The sequence below is a fragment of the Leptidea sinapis genome, chromosome 11, assembly GCF_905404315.1.
Source record: "Leptidea sinapis chromosome 11, ilLepSina1.1, whole genome shotgun sequence".
Lineage (NCBI taxonomy): Eukaryota > Metazoa > Arthropoda > Insecta > Lepidoptera > Pieridae > Leptidea > Leptidea sinapis.
In genome coordinates, this window is record NC_066275.1 from 2263850 (window position 1) to 2285242 (window position 21393).

At 32.5% G+C, this 21393-nt stretch overlaps 1 protein-coding gene across 1 annotated transcript in view; it reads right to left on the reverse strand.

Moving 5' to 3' along the window:
- LOC126966712 (connectin-like) overlaps positions 1 to 15143 on the reverse strand; it is a 160229-nt gene extending 145086 nt beyond the window's left edge. The window contains exon 1 of the mRNA XM_050810922.1: positions 15007 to 15143. The gene's annotated coding sequence lies outside the window, so the exon portion shown is untranslated. The remainder of the gene's footprint in view (positions 1 to 15006) is intronic.
- Positions 15144 to 21393: the final 6250 nt, after the last annotated feature.

The window sequence follows — 21393 nt, forward strand, 5'->3', positions numbered from 1 at the left end:
AAGCTTTCAGTTTTTTTAGAAAGTAAAAAACTTCATTTATTTAGCGTGGATTTGTACAAGTCCTGGTTTAAGTTACTTTAATTCCAGCAAACTTATCAGGAAGAGGGGATTAATTTGAGATTTAGTTTCAGATACTTTGTAAGTAGACGTGATTGGATTGAATTTATTCAGCACTACCAGTCAGAACAAAGTAGTTTTATTTACTATATTACCTGACCATTCGTATTCCAGTCTGCTAATTAATTGGAGATATAATTATTGTATAACTTGTTATTTTTTATAAAGTGATAACCCTTCTTCTGATTCTGGGATTAATTACACAAATTAAAATGTAAACAAAATTTATGAACGATGTGCAACTGTTTTCAAATTAAATTCCTGTAATTTATCCCAGAAGTGAGGGTTATCACTTTAAAAATAAAAACAAAATGTTTAGATTTGAAAAGGCGACATTTCAAGTAAATTTCCTCATATTTGCATTGGGGATGAGCAGGTTATCAAATGAAAAGTAGATCAATTCGCGTCACTCGAACGTTTGGCTCAGTGAAAAGAGCGCTGTCTGGGAATGCGAGAGGTAATGGGATCGTGTCCCGCATTGTTCATAAATTTTGTTTTTGTTATTTAATTTGGACAATTATTGAATTAATAATTAATTTAATTTTCAGAGTGAGTTCTTACGATGTGCGCGCACATCGACTCCCAAATTTGACACCCTGACGTAAGTGGGTTAAACTAGACCATTAATTGTATCACTCTTCAGCTATCACAAGCCTACTTTAACTCATGTCTACTGAACCACTACCAAGAGTTAAATAAATTTCAATATTATGTATAAGTTGTAAAATTAAAATGAAATTCATTTCTTCGTAATTGTATAAAAACAATTTTTGATTTTTAGGTTACCTAAATAATGCGCAGTTATTATATTATTTTCATTGCTTGTATTTTTAAGGAATTCAAAATAATGATTATTGTTTCACAACGCGAAACAAGTTATCTTCTTGCGTCACAAATAATTTATTTATCAAATTTATACATATTTCACCACAGAATGAAAGAAAAAAGAAAAATCATTTATTCCCTTAGGTCAAGTTACTCTAATGAATGTCAACGATTTTACCATTACTTTGGAGAAAACGAGCTTTAATGAGAAGAAGTGGCAAGAAACTCATTGCCACCCTTTCAATTACATATTTACAGTATCAGAATTTTTCATCATAAACACATCATAAATATCTATACAACATGAATGATATTACAAATTTACCATTTATATTTATTAATTTCTTAGTCTTTATTCACTCAAAGTGCATAGGTATGTATTTTTTTTTGTTATTGATGACTTAATTACTGGGTGGTTGTAAAAAAAAAATCGATTATGTTTTGTTTTTTTTTTCATAAAATAAAATGAAAGGGAATTTGTTTGAATTGAAGTGCGTTTTTATTGCTACGTTTAGTCAATGATATTAAAAGAGACTTGATTTTATAATTTTACCAACCATTTAAATAAAGTTAGCGACAAAATTTAATTGTTAGATATTCTGAACGTCATGGAGCAACGTCATTTGACGGCAAATGAAATGCAAAGAGCTGTAGGGATGTTGCAAGCGGGAAGTAATCAATCTCAGGAATCTCGGCATTTTGGCATTCATAGAAGTGTTATTTGTCGTCCTTGGCAGCGCTACAATAATACAGGGGACCAAAGTTTGAGGCTACAAAATTCAATTGGTGTTGATGTAAGTCCCCAAACTGTGCGAAATCATGAGTACGGCCTACAAGCTCGACGCCCAATCAGGTGCCCACCGATATGTCACGAGAATCGCACTCGTCGAAATGAATGGTGTAGAGAACGTAGAACATGGACCCAGGAACAATGGTATAAAATTATGTTTTCGGATGAGTCGCGATTCGGTTTAAGGCCTGATTCAAGAAGGGGCGAGTGTACCGTCGGCCCGGAAATACTGAAAGGTTCAGGTGCATTCAGGAAGTTCATCCATACAGCGGCTCATCAGTTATGGTATGGGCGGGTATTATGAAGAACAGGCGAACTGAGCTCGTTTCTGTAAACAGAAACATGCACGCTGACAATTATGTTGAGGATTTTCTCAGACCTTATGTCCATCAATTGCACAAACCCTTGGCTCCAATTTTACGTTAATGCATGACAATGCGCGTTCACATACAGCTCGGCGAACCAGTCAATACTTAGCAACGGAGAACGTCCGGGTATTGCCCTAGCCTGCCAGACCTCGAGCATGCATTTGATATGCTCCAGAGACGTGTTTTGAAAGACTTGGACGGAGTGACAACAACCCAACAGCTGAAGGACTTGCTACAATTCCATTGGGAGCGAATACCGCAAGATGACATTATTTCACAATAAATTCATTTTCTTAGAAATTTGATTTAGTTGAAAAAATGTTTAGTTGCTTATGTACCTTAGTTTTTGCAGTATATTCTAATATTGTTAATTTCTGTTATTAAAAGAACTTCTAAAGACAACAGGACTACAATCATAGGTCCCTAAAAATATTATGTTAAAAATAAAATACCACGTTATAATGTGTAAAACTATCCTAAAATTTAAATTAGTACATGTTGCTTACACTTTTTTGATGTATGTAGTTTATATAATGTACGTGAAGTGATGAATCAAACTTATTCTTACCAACTTAGCCATCCATTCGAGGGACGCATAGATCGTAAATCTTGGTATGTCTTTATATCAACTGTAAAGTAGATCCTGTAGATAGAGCCAAAGCCTGAGAGTTGAACACTTGTGAATTACTCATAAAAAAGCTGAACTGCCAACGAAACTCATAATTTTAAAATCCATAAATATTGGTAAAAATTAAATAAGTTAAGTTAAATTGTTAAGTTCATTCCAGATTTGGGTTATAAGTGGAAGAACCGCACTTTTCTTAACAACACGCAAGTCCTAGCGACGATTTAAATTGTTGAATTAAAATATTATTTGTGTAAACCGGGCATAATTCTCTTTAAGCGATGCGGTCTTAATCTCCTCAATCATCGCAAATCTCCATGTTTCCATGATTTTTTTTATTTCTGAATAAGAGAAAGGCGATAGGGAATAAATAAGACGATTTAAATTTATTTAGAGCAGGTACGACACACTTAGATTTAGGATTGGTCTCTGCTGCGCTCCATCTAGACACTGCAGGCGTCGTTGCAAAGTGGTGACTAATACTACCCTCAAGTGGGCTTACTCGAGCCAGTCTCGAACAATTTTTGTGACGTTGACGTGCCACATGTTCTGTTAAAATTTGCTGATAATTGAAAGTTAAATGCCGGTTGGCGTAGGAAAACAAGAAAGACTGGGATCAGATATCATTAGTAAGTATTTTGTATTTTATCAAGTTAAATATATAATAACATGAAGCGTATATAAGGTAAAAAATCTTAAAAATGCCATTGAGTGTCAATATGGCACGCACACAAGCATCTTTATAAATAGCCAATACACACTACAGTATAAATTTGCCGTAAAAAAGCTATTGTTCCTAGGTAGTGCGGTATCTATTTGGAGCACAGCGGAGACCAATCCTAACCTTTGATACAATTAATGTAAATAAAAATATTCATCTACCAATCCAGGAGCTTACTATGTATTGATGAAGCAGAGCGTAAGTTTATATTAATATTATTCTGAATTAATCCTTTGAAGCTATTCTGTATTTAGCGTTTGGTTAGAATTTACGGTTTACCACAATATTTGCTCTTGTGGATCTTCCATTGGCAAGATTGAACTTACTTTTGGGCCACAAACTCATATTCATATAACCATTAACAGACACCAGTACAAGCCTTTTTCAAATATGAATTTTTAATGACTTCGTTTAATAACTCCTCAACAATGAATTATTATTTTTCCTTATGTTTCCAGCTGTTTAACCTGATTCCTGCCGCCGAATTTCACCATCGCGCGTTCGGATATCATTTCCACCATCTGGATGTGTTTCGATCATCTATATTGATGTTTTCAAGGAACTTTATGCGGTGTTTTCGGGGTAATACGACTTTCAAAGTGCGTACACCTTCTTTAAGGGTTGGCAACGCTCCTGTGATTCCTCTGATGTTGCAAGAGAATGTGGGCGGCGGGTATCAATTAACACCTGATGACCCGTACGCTCGTTTGTCCTACTTTTCCAATAAAAAAAACAATATCCATGTAATTGGTATGTTTAAAATATTATGTCAATTTCTGCAAAACCCCAGGCTGATACACGTTTCATGTCTAAAATATTGAAAGTATTGAGCGTCATGATCTAGTCGATACTCGTATTCCAACATCCTCAACAACTTCTATAATAGTAATTCAACAGTCTTCCACAACACAACATTCTGTAGCACTTCAAAGTTTTCATCATACATATAAGTACCATCTCCTCGGCGTTCTATGAAGAGCTACTACAGACATGTTATGCTTAAAATAGACTCGAATGCTACCAACTTTCAAAGCTCATTGAAGTATTTTATTTTATTATTACTCAATATTTTATAAATTAAACCTTAAACTTAAACTTTATGATTTTTTAGGAAAAATCACTTAAGCACAATTTTTGTACTGAAAAGAGAAACGAGCTTATGTCACTTGACGTTAAATGATCACCGCTGGCTACATGCTCTTGCAACACCAGAGAAATCACAGAAGCGTTGCCGGTTAAGGACGGTGCTCTCGCGTTTTTAATGGTACCCATGTCGTATCGTCCGGGAAACACCACACAAGGAAGTTTGTTCCACACCTTAGTAGTACGTGGAAAAACGCTACACCTTCAAATGATGGGGATGATATTCTAATTTGTGGCAGCAGTAATCAGGTCAAACAGCTTTTCAGAACACTCTCCATGATATATGCAGTAGAAGACACTCAAAAAGCGACGTCTCTACTCAACGTTAACAGATCTAGCAGTTCACAGAGCACTGGATCCTTGACAATTCGAGCAGGTCTGCGTTGCACGTGGTCAAACGTTTCGAGCTGATACTGGAGTGCGCCAGACCAGGGATGACAGCAATACTCCATAATATATGGCCGGAAAAGCGATTTGTAGAGCGCTAGAATATAGCCGGCTTGAAGTATTGCCGTGCTCTATTTATGACGCCCAGTTTCGTCGAAGTAAATTCGGCCTTACATTCCAGATGACCGCGGAATTGGCAATCGCTAGAGATTTCGAGACTCAGTATTCCGATACTAGGTAAGGCTTTATGGAAAGTGTTGTCGAAGAGCCATGATACGACTTCTGCAAGTTTAGTGGTAGGTTAAATTTAAAAACCTTCAAACATAAAATACACAATATGGATGATATTTTCTAGATAACTTAATGAAATAACTTTAAAGAAATATTTAAGAAATATTCGATTTGTATACATTTATGATGCCGCAAAATTTTTAATTTATAATTTTGAAATATTATATTACTATTTAAATCATACATTTACAGTACTCATATTCTATGTTTATGGTTTAAATGTAACCATTAATAAATTTAGATGTTTTATTAAAAACTCTCTCCGTAGTAAATCCTACTACTCCACAGCTAAATATCTAAGTGATCGGATAGCCTGGGACACGATTATGATTATTTTATAGTAATAACTATGACAGTACAATATTGTTTATTGAATTAAAAACAGCGCAAAAAAAGAATGCTGGGAAAGTTTCTTGCTCCGCTTCTTCTCTCTCAGAGCGCCATTTGTTTCCGAAGTGGTAGTATTAGAAATGTCGTAGAAAAGAATTCTAAAGGAATCAATTTTAAGAAAATAAATGCCTCTTATGCCTTTTAAGGACGTAATAACTACGAAGTATAGCCGTTGAGTAAAGTTAGAATAAAAAAAAAGTACGCCCAATGTTATTCTTCTAGGTAGACATGATTACATTTGTGTATAACATATCCATAAACACAATACCAGGAAAGGTCGAAAACAATTTCAGACACAACAATTCAATACTTCACAAGAATGTGTGTAATAACGGGAAAATAAGGAAAATGTAAGTAAAACTATCAAAATTCTGATGCATTCAACCTTTTCACTGGTAATTGAATTTTTTTGGCCATTGTTAAAGAAATTGAAGTTACTTAATGATTTAGTTTAATAAATAATTGTCTTCTGTCTCATTGTGAATATTTTAATATTATGAATAAGATTATAACATTCTTCAGAAAATTGTCGAGATGAATACTTATAATAATATGAGCAGGACGTTCAGCAGTCGGTAAATTATACGCCCTACCCATAACATTGCAGTACCGTTCAGGAGTCTTGAAAAACACAAAAATTCTGAGCGGCACTACGATTGCGCTCATCACCTTGAGACAAAAGATGTTCAGTCTCATTAGCCCAGTAATTTTACTAGCTACGGCGCCCTTCAGACTGAAACACAGTAATGTTTACACATTACTGCTTTACGGCAGAAATAGGCGCCGTTGTGGTACCCATAATCAAGCCGGCTTCCTGTGCAAAGGAGCCTCCTACCGGTTGCAAGTACTATGATATAATATAAACAAAATACACAAATTTTACTATTATTTCCTCACAAAGCCTTAGGCTCTTATAATCAACTGGATTTCTTTTCCAATAGTAATATTGAATCTATTTTCCAAGTTTTTAAGTCCACTTTTGCTTAGTTAAGTAACATAATTTTGAAATTTCTCAATGTAAGGAAAATAAAACGTACCCGAAAGGTAAAGAAAAACCAACCCCTTTTTTATCTTTAATTATAATAATTGTAGCAAAAATCTACTGCTTCTTGCTAAGTTTCAATACTAAAAATAATTAAATAATTTATGGAGGAGAAAATATGGAAAAATATGAAACGTCAGTCTGGTCTAGCTTCTGTAGTTTCAATTGGTGAGAGCTGCAATCCCTATCACACTTTATAGGGGAAGTTCAAAGTAGGGGAGGGGTACTAATATGATACTATGATACGTCAAAAGTTTTTCAAATTCCCAGTTCATAATTTCATAGCAAACCAATGAGGCTTCTTAGCCATTCTGTTTCAACGAAATGTAACACAAAATTTTAATGTATCTAAAGAGCAAATGAAACAAAAGATTTTTACGAAAGAGATGCAACGCCTTCCTTTTTCGTTTTATATTTAGTTGAAGCATTACTAATGATTCACAGGCAGCAACCTCACAATCTGTATCTAACGGCTCTGATATCTATCATTCACAACAGTCGGTTGCCTCGTTGAAATTTATAATCATCACAGACTGGAATTTTCTCCACGCTTTTAAGGAGATTTTATAATGTGTAAGCTAAGAATGAAATAAATATCAATGACACTGTCACATGGTTAATATTTACCCACGTTATTGACTAAGAATTTCAGATTCGTAAAAAAGAATGTATTTTAAAAATTGACAAACGTGCTTTTTTAAAAACCTTCTTGTTAAACCCTTGATAAACAAAAGTCGAAGCGTAAGTTATAAAGTGAAAACATACTTATTCATTAATGCTTAGAAACGACAGAAAAATTAAGATAAATTTCATTTCATATCAAGCTCGTCTAAAATACTAAAGATAAGTATTTGTGTCTGTCGCAGTGACAATAACTATTTATTCATCAAAATATTAAAGTGATAGCTAGAATTAAGAAATATAAAAAGTATGGGTTTCATGACAAAATTTTCAGTTCTACGAATGGGGATCCCCCAAAAAATTTTTTTCTATTTTTGTGTTTCTAAGCGGTTCACAGAATACATCTACTCACCAAGTTGCAACGGAATAGTTCTTTTAGTTTCGGAAAAAAGTGGCTGTGACATACGGACAGACAGACAAACATAACGAATCTATAAGGGTTCCGTTTTTTGCCATTTGGCTACAAAATCCTAAAAAAATAATAGTAATTTTATAATCCCTTAAAATTGTTTTATATAAATGTGTAAGACTCGCTTTAATCAAAGAAAATATTATATTTTTAGTTTTTAAAATATGTATCCAAAATATGTGCGTAAATTGTTAGCCCAGTGTCGACACGCGGTCAGTTTACTAAAAATCACTGAGGACTCGTCAAGATGTTTTCACTTCAATTAATTAGATCGTCGACGTACCATTATAATAGGTGGAATTGGTTTCCCCTCGATTCTTCGTTTTTCGGATCGAGCCAACTTTATGCCAACGAGCGTAACATGGCCGAGGGTGACACATAAGTCTAAAGATAATCACATGTAAATTGCTATTTACAAATAAATTTGATAGAAATCATGGACATCAAATTTAGATTATAATTATTGCCTCTTACAGTGTATTCCACTAGCTAAACTTTAGATAATATCTAAAAGACACTTTCAACGACGCGGGCTTAGAGTATTTTTTTCATGGACAGCTGACCTAGTAACCCTTTCGCGCGTCACTTCCAAACTAAGGTATTATGTCAAGACAAGTCAGATGCAAACAAAAAAGCATTACAATTGTCACTTCTATTTAACCCGTGCTAATCTAGGGCGGGTCGCAAGTAAGATTTTTTCACCGACGACCCCTATAACCCAGTGGTTAGTAACCCTGTCTACTGAGCTAGAAGTCCCGGGCTCGAATTCCGGTAGGCTCAATCATTTTTATGATGAATATGAATATTTGTTTCCAAGTCATGGATGTTTATAAGTATTTAAGTTTGTTGTATGTAAGTATATTGTATTAAATATACCGTTGTCTTGTACCCATAGTACAAGCTATGCCTAGCTTGGGGCAATGTAATTTGTGTAAAAGTGTGTCAATATTTATTTATTCATGTAATTTGAAATTTCATACCGGTGAGGGCTATTTTGTCTCATGAGGTTGAGCGGTGGTGACGCGTTAGCACAGCTGCGGTACGGCAAAGTACTGAGGACAGCAGACAAAGTCATAATCATAGCTGCTATTAAGTATTTTCTAAAAAATAAGGAAATAATAAATAAATACGTATATTATTATGTATACGTATTAAATTAATTGCTTAGCAATAGAAAATATTAATACTAAAAATAAAACAAGGAAATGTTATAAAAAATCATGTTTAAGTAAATTAAAATAGCTATTATGGTTTCTAGATGTACAAAGATTTTATATTCGCAAATATGTTTTTCAAATATACTTGCAAGTACCAGTAATGTTCTCATACCCTGTAAAATTGCTACGAACGTAGTGCTCTATCTTCTTATGTGATGAAATATTCATTTCGTACATTCTGACGACAAACTTCGCCACCTCGTATTATGCATATTACTGAAATTTCTGACAAACATTTGATTTTTTTAAACAGTGGTCGTAATTCGCTTGGTGGTACGTGATACGCCCTGCGCATTACAGCGTAATTACGCTCAAGATTATTAATAACCCGAAATTTTCAGTAGCTGTATTCTTTACCTAGCCAGCTGCTCAATGATCTGGAGGCGAGCAAAAACATGCGGCACGGTTGTACCAACCATTTCTCAAAGCAGTTCAGGCCATTTTCGACCCTAATTCGAGAAATTCTTATAGAAATTCTTATATAATTTATTATATCATCTTCGAGAAATAATTAGAAAAACCTGAATTTTGAAAGATTATGTTTCAAATTTCGTTCAGTTTTTCAGTGGCTGGTATTTTAAGAATAATAACTAGTCAAAGTTCCTTAATTTTGTCACTCACTGACTGACTGACCGACCATCATAATTCTAAGGCACTTTTAGCAGACATAGAAAGTTTAAATTTAGAATACAATTAGTGTTTAATGTATAGATCACGAGAAAACCAAAATATTTTGCAATTTCGGTCAAGACATCTAGAAAGATCAACTGCATAAATAACTTTGTAATTCGCAATAAAATATATGGGATTACAAAGTTATTTATGCAGTTGTTTGGCAGGCTTACGTGGCAATTTCGAGAGTTACAAGTCTGGGCAGCTTACATGTAAAAAATGTTGACTTTAGAAGTATTAAGGCGCAGGAACCCTCAATATGTGAATACAATAGACTAAGAAGTATATGTTTCTAAACTTGTCAAAAATTGTAACAAAAAAAACACAGAGAAATTAAGGCTTTGAGAAAAACAATATGTAGCTGAAGCTCAAATAATAGTACAAAAAAAGGAAAAGAGCAAGACTACATAGAAAAGATCGTATGACAAAAAGTAGGCTTTGAGAAAATTCGTTGTTGGTATTCAAGAAGTAGAAGATACCGGAAAGGAAAAACAGTAGGACTATGTACAAAAAGAAATGAGATGCCATCAAAAACATTACTTGTAGAAAAAAACCAAGTCTCACAACAGAGTTCTTCTACCGTAAAAAGTTGTAATCCATGTCATCCAAGTAATCCAATCCATCATCCATACCAAGTCGGAATTTCAATTAACTGAGTCCCAACTTAACGGTCCTTTTCTCTTAAGTTATTACGTAATTAGCTGAGTTAGCAACATCTTATAGTAACCATACCAATATCAAAAATATTTTAAATTTTGAATAAATAGATGGACTTGGTCATCGCAATCTGTAGCAATCATCACACATAATCTTATTTAATATAATGACGTGTATTTTTCATTGAGAGATTGTATTTTAATTAAAAAAAAGATACATTGTGTCATGCGAGGGCCAAGGTAATATTTTTATTTGAAACAAAATTATTTTTCATATTGATATGGTCACTTTAAGATGTTGCTAAGTTAGTTTGGGTTTCCAATAACCTTTATAAGGCGCGTTGATAGTAATTACTTTGCAGACTCGCCTTTGAGTTCACACGAGCCAAGTGTCTCGACACCAAACGGCACAAACGGGTATTGTCAATGACTCAATGATAGGTTTATTATTAGAATAAATGTGAGCCGATGAAAAACTTTCAAACGAACAAAATCTCAACTTGAGTATCTCAAAATCTCATTGTTCCACGTAAAATATAAAAACAATTATACCTACCAGGGTTTGTTTGCTTAAAACTTGGCTCTTGATTATACAATTGCAAATAAGACTTCGGGATCCGTAAGGCTTCACAGCAAAACCTTCAAATATAAATGACAAATTAGAGCTCATAGAAAGTTTAATTCAAAACTTCCTTTTCAAGTGATTCACTAACATTGTAAATGTTAAACATAATATTATTTGGGCTCTATTTGAATACCCAAGCTACTTCATGTCTACCACTCACTTTGATGTTACTATTTGCATCAGAAAGGAGGGCTTACTTTACCTTCGCCTCTACCGCTAGATAACTTCTTGTTATAATATATTATATGGTTTTAATTTTGATTATGTTTCATGATAATTTTATTAAAGGCATTAAAGGCATTTATTTTCTCAAAATTGATTCCTTTAGAATTCTTTTTGATGTCATTTCTAATATACTAGATACTACTACCGCTTCGGAAACTAATGGCACTCTGAGAGGAGAAGCGGCGCAAGAATCTCTCCCAGCATTCTTTTTTTGCGCTTTTTTAATAAAAATAAACAATATCGTACTGTCATTGCTATTGCTATAAAATAATCATAATTTAGTCCCAGGCTGTCGGATCACTTAGATATTCAGCAGTGGAATAATAGAATTTACGACACAGCCATTTATAAAAAAAAAAAATTATAGGTAATTCCTGAACAGTGGCTGGCACTTTATTATAAAAGTGTATACATTTACCCTTAAAGCTATTATATGTCTTATGAAGCCCACTAGAATTAGAAGAATAGCAATAGAAATGACTGTACAATATTGTATTTTATTATTGAAAAGAGCGCAAAAAAAGAATACTGGGAGAGTTTCTTGCGCCGCTTCTTCTCTCTCAGAGCGCCATTTGTTTCCGAAGCGGTAGTAGTATGTAGTTTATTAGAAATGACATCAAAAAGAATTCTAAAGGAATCAATTTTGAGAAAATAAATGCCTTTTATGCCTTTTATAAACAAGATGTCGGTTATATATGTGGTACATATTATTATCGCACTAGGATGCATAGTTTTGTTGTATTTTAGCTTCCACGCTGATGAGGACGCGGGCTTAGCGGGTAACTTAACTATTATATTGTTTTAAATAATAATAAATGAATTTATTTTAATCGCTTGGCTTGGCTGACTATTATTCTGCAGTTTAAGCTCTGGAAGGCTACACAATTGAAACACAGCTTTATTTTATCACTTTAATCACCGCAATAAATTATTGGTGTCTGGAAATTTCTATTTTTGGTTGGCATTGGGAACTTTTGTTGAAGCTTAAATAAAAATCACTTTATTCGAGTTGCTTAAGGAAATGACACTTATGAATGTCAAAAGTTTTCTTTTTTTTATATTTACCGCCACTTCAGAAAGGGCTCAACCCTTTCTTGCCACTTCTTTAATGAAAATAATTGGCAAGAAACTCGTTGCCAACATTTACATCTTTATCTTTTTCAAATCATTTCAGTTACAATATATGTAAAGTATTGCAGCAAAAATACTCAAACGTCAAATAGTCAATGCCTTACAATAAGTAAATAAAAAAAAGTATATGTAAAAACAAGAGCACAGTAGATGCATCAATCCTCACAAACCGTAAATAAATAAAGGTATTTGCGAGCATTTTATTATAATATGAGGTATATCATATAGATAAAAAAAATACTTCACTGAATATTTATTTATTCTAAAGTATTAATAAAAACTTGACATTCGAAATAACTCATAAAACTTTATAGATTTGAACTAATGAAAGACATTTGAAACCAATAAAAGTATTTAGATACAGTTAGATAGAATTCCAAAGTGAACTCAATCTACGAGCAAGTTATCTTTAGCAATCAATTGATCGTTGATTCGATTTTCAAAAAGTAAAAAAATGGTAGTGAAAAATTAGTAGCCTTTTTTGCTCTGTTACAACGCTAAGGAGATTTTCTTTTTTTTTTGTTTGTATATGGGAATGTTATCAATGAATATACCAGTCATATTTTTATTTCTCACGTAATGGTTAGTTATGATAAGTTTCATAAGAAACAAATATTATTCTTGACAATGTTATGTATGTACATAAGCACATAAGTGAATTTGCTAGAAACTGTCATAACCATAATGTTAACACCAGGAATAAACATAAACTTATTATGCCTACTACTCGGCTAATCGAGTTAGTGAGTCTTTTGTAGGGCGTTGTATATGATTTTAGAACAAGATCCCAGAAAATGTTCAAAAGAAATGTACTATGAAACTCAAAAGAATTGTTAAGAAACGTATGTGTGGTAATTTTTCATAAAAAAAAAGAAGCCCGCTGAGTTTGTTGCGCCCGTTCTTCTCAGGTCTGAGGTATCCCTCAGGTATCCCTTTTGGAATGGATGATAGTTTTTGCCTTTCAATAAGTAGTGATATTATGATATTATATCCTTTTTTGATTAAAAATATTTGAATTTGAATTTATAATTATATTAACTAAACTAAACTATCTTTACGGGGAAGTGTACCAAGAATACTGGCAGCGTTGGATAGCTAGGCTGATCCGTTGTCCGAAATAGCTGCCAGCACTTAGGTTACCAGTAGCCCTATTGAGACGCAAAGATAGTACTTTGAACATTCTCCGTGTCTCTGGGCCCCACGGGCCAACACCACCACCAACACACACACACCAAACGGCAAGACGTAAGACTCACATGATAACTCATAAGAAATAGGATAGGATACGCCAATTAGTTTTCCTGGCTAGCTTTATAACCAGATATTTAATGTCACCGTTTGGTTTACAGTATGCCATGACCTCAACTACCGACAGTTTAAAAAAAAGTTTACATCTAATATTAATACTTAACCTAAAATTAATATTTCCGAATGTTAGCTTAGAGCTAGTCTTGGTTATTATAGTTATGAAGGTATTTGGTTTAACATGCAATTAAAATTTTACAAAGTACATCGTAACAAGTTTCTTAGTAAGATCTTTAAAACTTATTTGATAATATGGCTCCTCTTTAAATGTTTTTCCCATTTTTCCAAAAATTTACCTGAAGCTCTATAATGATATTCTCCAACAGACCAAGTTTGTACATCTACGTACTACTAACAAAGTATCCTTGAAATGCATAATTTGAATACATTTTAAACTAATGTTATGGATATAAGACATTTTCTGAATACTATTATTATTTTAAATTAAATTATATAGAGAAACAAAAACCTGAATATCTGGTCATCAGGCCATCTCTTTCTAATCAAATACATTTAATTTATATTATAAAAAGATTAGTTCTTATACGATAGCAATATTTTTAAAGCTGTACTCACTATGCTTATTTGAATTGATTTTTTTTTAAATACCATTAAAATCAAAGAAATCATTATTGAACGTCAAATATACCACCCATTCGAAAATGTATGTCACAACCTGAGAACGACGTGTGCAAGAGACTCTGTTATCCTATCCAAAGTGTTATTATGAATGTACTGTATTCCATTGAAGTTTCTGTCATAAAGAAAAAACTTGAAAATGAATTAAATTTTTCCCACTCGAGAATCTCTTTATCGAAGACGAAGTCAATTTATATTATTTCAGATATATAATTTATTAAATTAATTCCGAATTGCTTATTCCTATTCCATATTCCTGATAAATAAATAAAAAATCATTTTATCTTAAAAATAAATTGTTAGAAGTAGATACGTTTAAGTAACATATAGATAATAATAATATACCTAAAATTACAATATAACCCACTGTAAAGATCCAAAGTATGTTTATAAATAAATTCGCTTCTATCAAATATATTATGAATAAAACGGAATTAGCGTTATCATTTAAATTAATAAAATTCTATTAAGTTAGACATTCGATAGTTAAGATAATAAAAAAATGTAATAACACAGAAAATTATAAGAAATATATAATAATTAAATATAAATAATTAAAACAGAAAAGCCGACCATAAATTCAAAGTTGGTATCATAAGATTTTAATTTACTATTGAATGAATAAATAATATTATAATTTATGTTAACATAATATTATAATCATTGTAAAAAGAATACATAAGTATTATAAAAATATTTTTGTTTTTATCTAATCTATTCATATTTTAATATAAACTAAATACTTGCCTTATTAGACACAAAACAGTAATCTCATTAATATATGTTTATCACCACACACACTGTTTTCACATCCAAACTTTCGGCAGCTACCTGTCGAGAATTGAAACTATTATGAATTCCTACAAAAGACATTCACTCTCACTGAAAGGTTCTGATAAACTGACAACTCGCGCAGAATCCGTTGGTTACGCGGTCCTGTAGCACGTAAGCCGTAGCTCACTCGTAGCACCGTAGTTCGTAGCTCGTAGCTATAAATTGAGATAAGCGATATTTAATTAAGGTAACTTTTTACGAAGTGACTTGTTAAGGGTCGTTTATAAGGAGTAAAGGTTTTTTATTGGGATATTTAAATTATAGTCGGTTGATTAAACAGAATGCATTCCCAGAGTGTGGCACAAGTAGTTTTGTTCGTAGAATCTCAATATCCAAATAAACGAAGACACTTAATCGTAATATAATATAACTATGTAAATTTAAGGAACCACGTAGCCCAATGGTTAGTGCTGAGAGTTCCCGGATTCGAATCATCTATTATATATTTAATGTGGAGGTTTGTTTCTGAGTCATTATGTATTTATATAATGCACCCTAAAATACAGCCAATACCTAATTTGGAAAATATACTTTGTTTAAAAGTATGTTAATATTTTTATATAGGTAATTAGTTGCTAGTCATTATGATATATTAGGCATTTATGCGGCTTCATGTGCCTGTTTAGTTATAATTATACTAACACAATTTAGGACATTTTATTTTTTATACATTTTATTAATATTTTTAATTATTTTCTTTTTCATTGTGATTATGACATATCTTAAATTGTAACTGTATTTTTATCTGTAATTTAATTAATATCAAATTAAACTCAACAGTGTTATGTAATTTAATTTAAGATTGTTTGTATATCTATGGGTAATGCCTGAAAATAAATCATTTATTATTATTATTATTCTCTTTATTACAATTTCATCTTATTTTCTACATTTATACATATAACATATTTATAAAAAACAATATTACGTATATAAATATAAAAAATAGAGTCTAGCGTTGCTTCCGCGACAATTCCGCCGGTGGTTAGGGCGACAGTCTTAGGAACTATTAATATATATTTTGGTTCAATTAAAAAGTTGGCATTAAATTTATCTATTTATTTTTTGCCTCAAGTTGTTTAGTTTGTGTATATATTTTTGATATTATATTTGAGAACTTTAGTTTTTGCATGTTTTTAGTCTTGTTAGTAACAAACATTTCAATTGTATCCTATATTTCATATAACATTTTTTTTTTCACAAATTCTATCAATACTAGTAAATTATCATTTTTGTCTTCATTAAAAACAAATAAGGTATTTTATGGTTATCAATCTAACATAACATAATGAAGAGTATACATAATATTATATAAGGCTTAAAAAATTAACTACAAGAATTTTTTTAATTAATTATTTCCCTGATTCAGGAGAGATGTTGAGAGAATTTGTAGGAACCATAAACTGAGGATATCATTCTACTATCTTTAGTGTTGTTTGACACGACATAGATGCATTTACGAGTGTATCTGTATTACCTATATCTGTGAGGAAATCTAGAATGAAATAGAGTAATTTAAAATATTAAAAAAAAAAAAATTATGAGAAAACTCTTAGCTCGTCAAATCGTTAAAGTACAAAGTCATTTGTAAAACTTGTACACAAACTTGATATTTTTAATAGTTGTAACTTAAATTTTATTTATTGGCGAGAAAACAGATTTCGTCATGAAATATATAGAATTTTAAAAAAGAGTTTATCAAGTATTGAGTAACATAACATAATGAAGAGTATACATAATATAATATAAGGCTTAAAAAATTAACTGCAATAATTGTTTTAATTAATTATTTTCCTGGTTCAGGAGCGATGTTGAGTGAATTTGTAGGAACCATAAACTGAGGATTTCATTCTACTATCTTTAGTGTTGTTTGACACGACATAGTTGCATTTACGAGTGTATCTGTATTATCTATAGCTGTAAGGAAATCTAGAATGAAATAGAGTAATTTAAAATATTTTGAAAAAAATATTTTTATCAGAAAACTCTTAGCTCGTCAAATCGTTAAAGTACAAAGTCATATGTAAAACTTGTACACAAACTTGATATTTTTAATAGTTGTAACTTAAATTTTATTTATTGGCGAGAAAACAGATTTTGTCATGAAATATACAGAATTTTAAAAAAGAGTTTATCAAGTATTGAGAACATATACATATTAATTATCAGGAAGTAAGCACATTAAAAAATAAAAAAAGGCATAAACGTACTCAATTGTAAAAGTACTATTTTATATTATACCTGCGGACATATTGTTTCTCCCCTCTCACATTTCATTTCATTCATGTTGCCTGCGAAGCGAGTGGCAGCGGGCGGGCGGTGCACATAGTTTGCACTTTGACGTTTTCTTTTTTTTTATTAGGAAGAGCAAACAACTACAACATACACAGTAGGTACATAAAGAAATAATATTTATATGACTAATAAAATTGTAGTCAGATACGCTATCTACATCTTACTATGTAAAACTTTGAGGTATTCAATGCTAGGTACATTAAAAAGTGTTAATACAATACTTATTAAAATTAAAGATAAATAAATAATGTTATAAATTAAAGCTAGTTAGAGTTAGTTAAATTTATAACAATTAATAAGCACAAAAACAAAACTAAAGATATACTTAACTAATTAACGAATTAATTTTCAACAACATATATTTTGTACTAAATAACATTGACCGTCTCTCAACAGCAGGTTGTACTCGACGTGACAAGTTTCACGAGATTTGCTGGGACCCGTTGCAGCATCGCAGTCGGGCTTAATGGTATTAAAAAGTGTAACAATCCAGGCTATCAGTCCCTCCTCACACTGTCACAACTTTTGTGTGTCCTCAAACGATAAATCATGCGCCATGAGGTAAGCAAACTGCGGCAGCCAAGTGACAGGACAAGTGACCACCTCGCCTGATTCAACAAGTGCCGTACTCCTTCTGGAAATAATCTCGAACGACGCGCAATAAACGTGGTACTATTCCAACATGTTGGAATCATTTGCTTAAAAAAAAGCGAGAATCAACTCATCCAACAGCCAGTAAGTAATTCGTTCTGCTCGTGTCATCGGAGAACAATTCCAGCACATCCTTCTCCAAGCTGTCTGGCAACCACAGCTGGCCTGTGTCGCCGAAAATCATTGCGCGATAGCAACTCCAGACCGAATGGAAGTTTTTCGGATTCACTGCGAGCTGCGCCGTAGTTATAATCACAGTGTCCTATGCACATGAGCAAACTTATCGCACTGAAACTTTCGATCAACGGCGAAAATCACACGATTGACGCGAGCCCAAAATTTGCACGTCTGATAAATAAGCGAGTTGGCGGAGTTGCTATGACAGAGTAAGCATAAAGCAATAATTTTCATTTCCCACTCTCGCATTGGTGGCACTTTTTTTACAAAGACAGTGGACATGTGCTTTCCCCGCTTTTATCGTTTGACTCGCCAAACACCTGATGGCAGGTATTTCCGCCACTCGACCCAGCAGTAGTATGTGGCGATAACCTAAGCTTACTGGTACAATAAGTAAGTCAGGTGTTCTTTTGTTTTTGACCACATAAAACACTATGAAAGATTTTTTTAGTGTAGCGTTTAATGTAAGGAGTTTTAAATTTTTTATTTTATTTTTAGTGATGTAGGTCAAATATTTCAACAAATCGATTCTATCTGCCTGTGAATTAACAGCTCTACATTTTACTACAGTTATTTTAATCTCACTTTAAGATACATTATACAATACGTGTTAAAATAAATACGAAAGCAGTATAACTTTACAAGTGATACAAGTTTGAAGCTTCCTTAATGTGACAGCTTACAAAGGTTATAACTTCTAAGAGCACAAGCAATAATAGATCAAGGAGACAACTTGTCTTTATGTCACAAAGAACCCTTACTCTGTGCTGGCCATCTATAAGTATTCCTCAAACAATATTACTTTGAGCTACGAGATAACTTTGGATTCCTGGTGAAAACAGAACTTACAATCTAGATTAAACTCTAAGATTTAACTAGCATTGTAACCGACTTCAATAACATGAGGAGGTTCTAAATTTAAGTATTTTCTTTTTTGGTTCGTGACGTCATAATTATTTCTGCTGTGTAGCGACTGAATTTAAAAAAAATTTTGTAAAAAAATTCGGACCTGAGGATATAATATATTAAGAATGGACAGAATTCCATATAATTTATAGGCAAACATTAACGGCCTTACAATTAAATTAAACTTGGTAAAAATTTATACCTGAGAATAAAACATGAATATTAAAAAAAATTAAACACAAATCATTGGCTTTGTGATGCAGAAAATAATTAAAAAACAGATGTAATATGTTCTCGGGAGATTAATACCGAATTTTATTTATAAGAAAAAGTCTAGTGGGTCAATATTATAATTAAAAAATTCTCACTTTTAATATCGCTATATAATGAAGTTTATACTTAAATATTTTTTAAAGCGTATATAATTATTTTTGACAGACAGCGTCAAATTGGTGTGGACACTGCGACAGGTATTTTTATGACAATAAGGGACAAGACCAAAATTCTGAGTAGCATAACAACTGCGCTCGTCACCTTGAGACATAAAATGTTAGTCTCATTTGCCCAGTAATTTCACTAGCTATGGCGCCCTTCAGACCAAAACACAATAATGCTAACATATTACTGTTTCACGGCAGAAATAGGCGCCGATGTGGTACCCATAATCTAGCCGGTATCCTGTGCAAAGTAGCCACAGGATGTTTGGTTTTCGTTAGCTATCAGTTACAAAGAAAACTCTTTTAAAAGGTGGTACTGAATTTTGACTTCGCATTGCTTGATTGTGATCATTTGGATGTTAGTTGGAGAAAAGCGGCAACGCAGCTCTCCGAAACACTTCTTGTGATTGTTTTTGTAGACGAAATACAATAATGTAATGAAATCTCTTAATACAGTTGAGCTTAATACAATGATCGCCATTCACGAGTAATGAATTCAAGAAGCTTTGAGATCTTTTCTGTCAAGTAGGAAACTAATTATTCTCAAATTTATGAAATGATTTGACAATCCGTATGAGATGAATACCTTGGATTTTTGTGCTTGACAAGTTCAGTGGTTTTAACCTTTTGTTATAAAAAATTACATTGCTCCCAGTACAAAGAGATTGATTCGCGTTTCACACATATATTAAAAACGCCAGCATTAAAAAGTACCTTTCATCTTGTGAATGGTATAACTCCTACAGTCAACACGGGCTTAAGAAGATTGTGTTTTCGCGAATTGGACGTAATTCCAGAAAAACGTTGCAAACCACAATCATGTTGAATTTGAGTTAAGAACACAAAAATGGTCACGTGATTCATATTAAACAACTGACAAAAGATTGCAGCCCTACTGTCACTCTTTAAATGACATCTGACTTAGTAGCCCACAATACATATATGGAATACACAATATTTATTAAACTTTAAACACGAATTCCTTAAAATGTGATATTTGTGGCTTGAAACGTTTTTCAGGAACTACTTCCAATTATTAATACCGAGATGGACACATGGATAATTAAGATAACCTAAGTGCAACACGACTTCGACATGACACGTGTTGGTGCTAGTTAGATCGACTGAGACGAGCATTTCAATATCTTTATTAAAGTCCCAGCCACTGTTCAGGCATTATCTATAAATAAATTTAAATGTTTTCTAAAAAAATGACTCTGTTGTAAATCACCACCACATCCCACAATCACCAATTACTCCACAGCTGAATATCTAAGTGATCGGACAGCCTGGTACTAGATTATGATTATTTCATAGCGATTTCATGACTACAATATTGTATATTTTTATTGAAAAGCGCGCAAAAAAAGAATGCTAGGAGAGTTTCTTGCGCCGCTTCTTCTCTCTTAGAGCGCCATTTGATTCCGAAGTGGTAGTAGTATCCAGTATATTAGAAATGGCACCAAAAAGAATTCTAAAGGAATCAATTTTGAGAAAGTAAATGCCTTTTATGACTATTATTAATTATCTATATCAATCATTTCAGTTGGTAATTTTCATATCCCTAACTAGCGAATCAATTAGCTCCGATCGCATATAAGCAGTCCACGATAGATCCCATAATTTTTGCTACTTATCACTATAAGCATCAAAACGTAAATTTTTAGTTAGTTTAGATACTTAAATATTTGCAATTAAATTTTTTTTTGCTGTTTAAAAAATCCTATAACGTTTCACACATATTATATTCATAAACACCAGCATTTAAAAGTACCTTTCATTTTGGAAATCGTACAACTCCTACAATTAACACGGGCTTAATAAGATTGTGTTT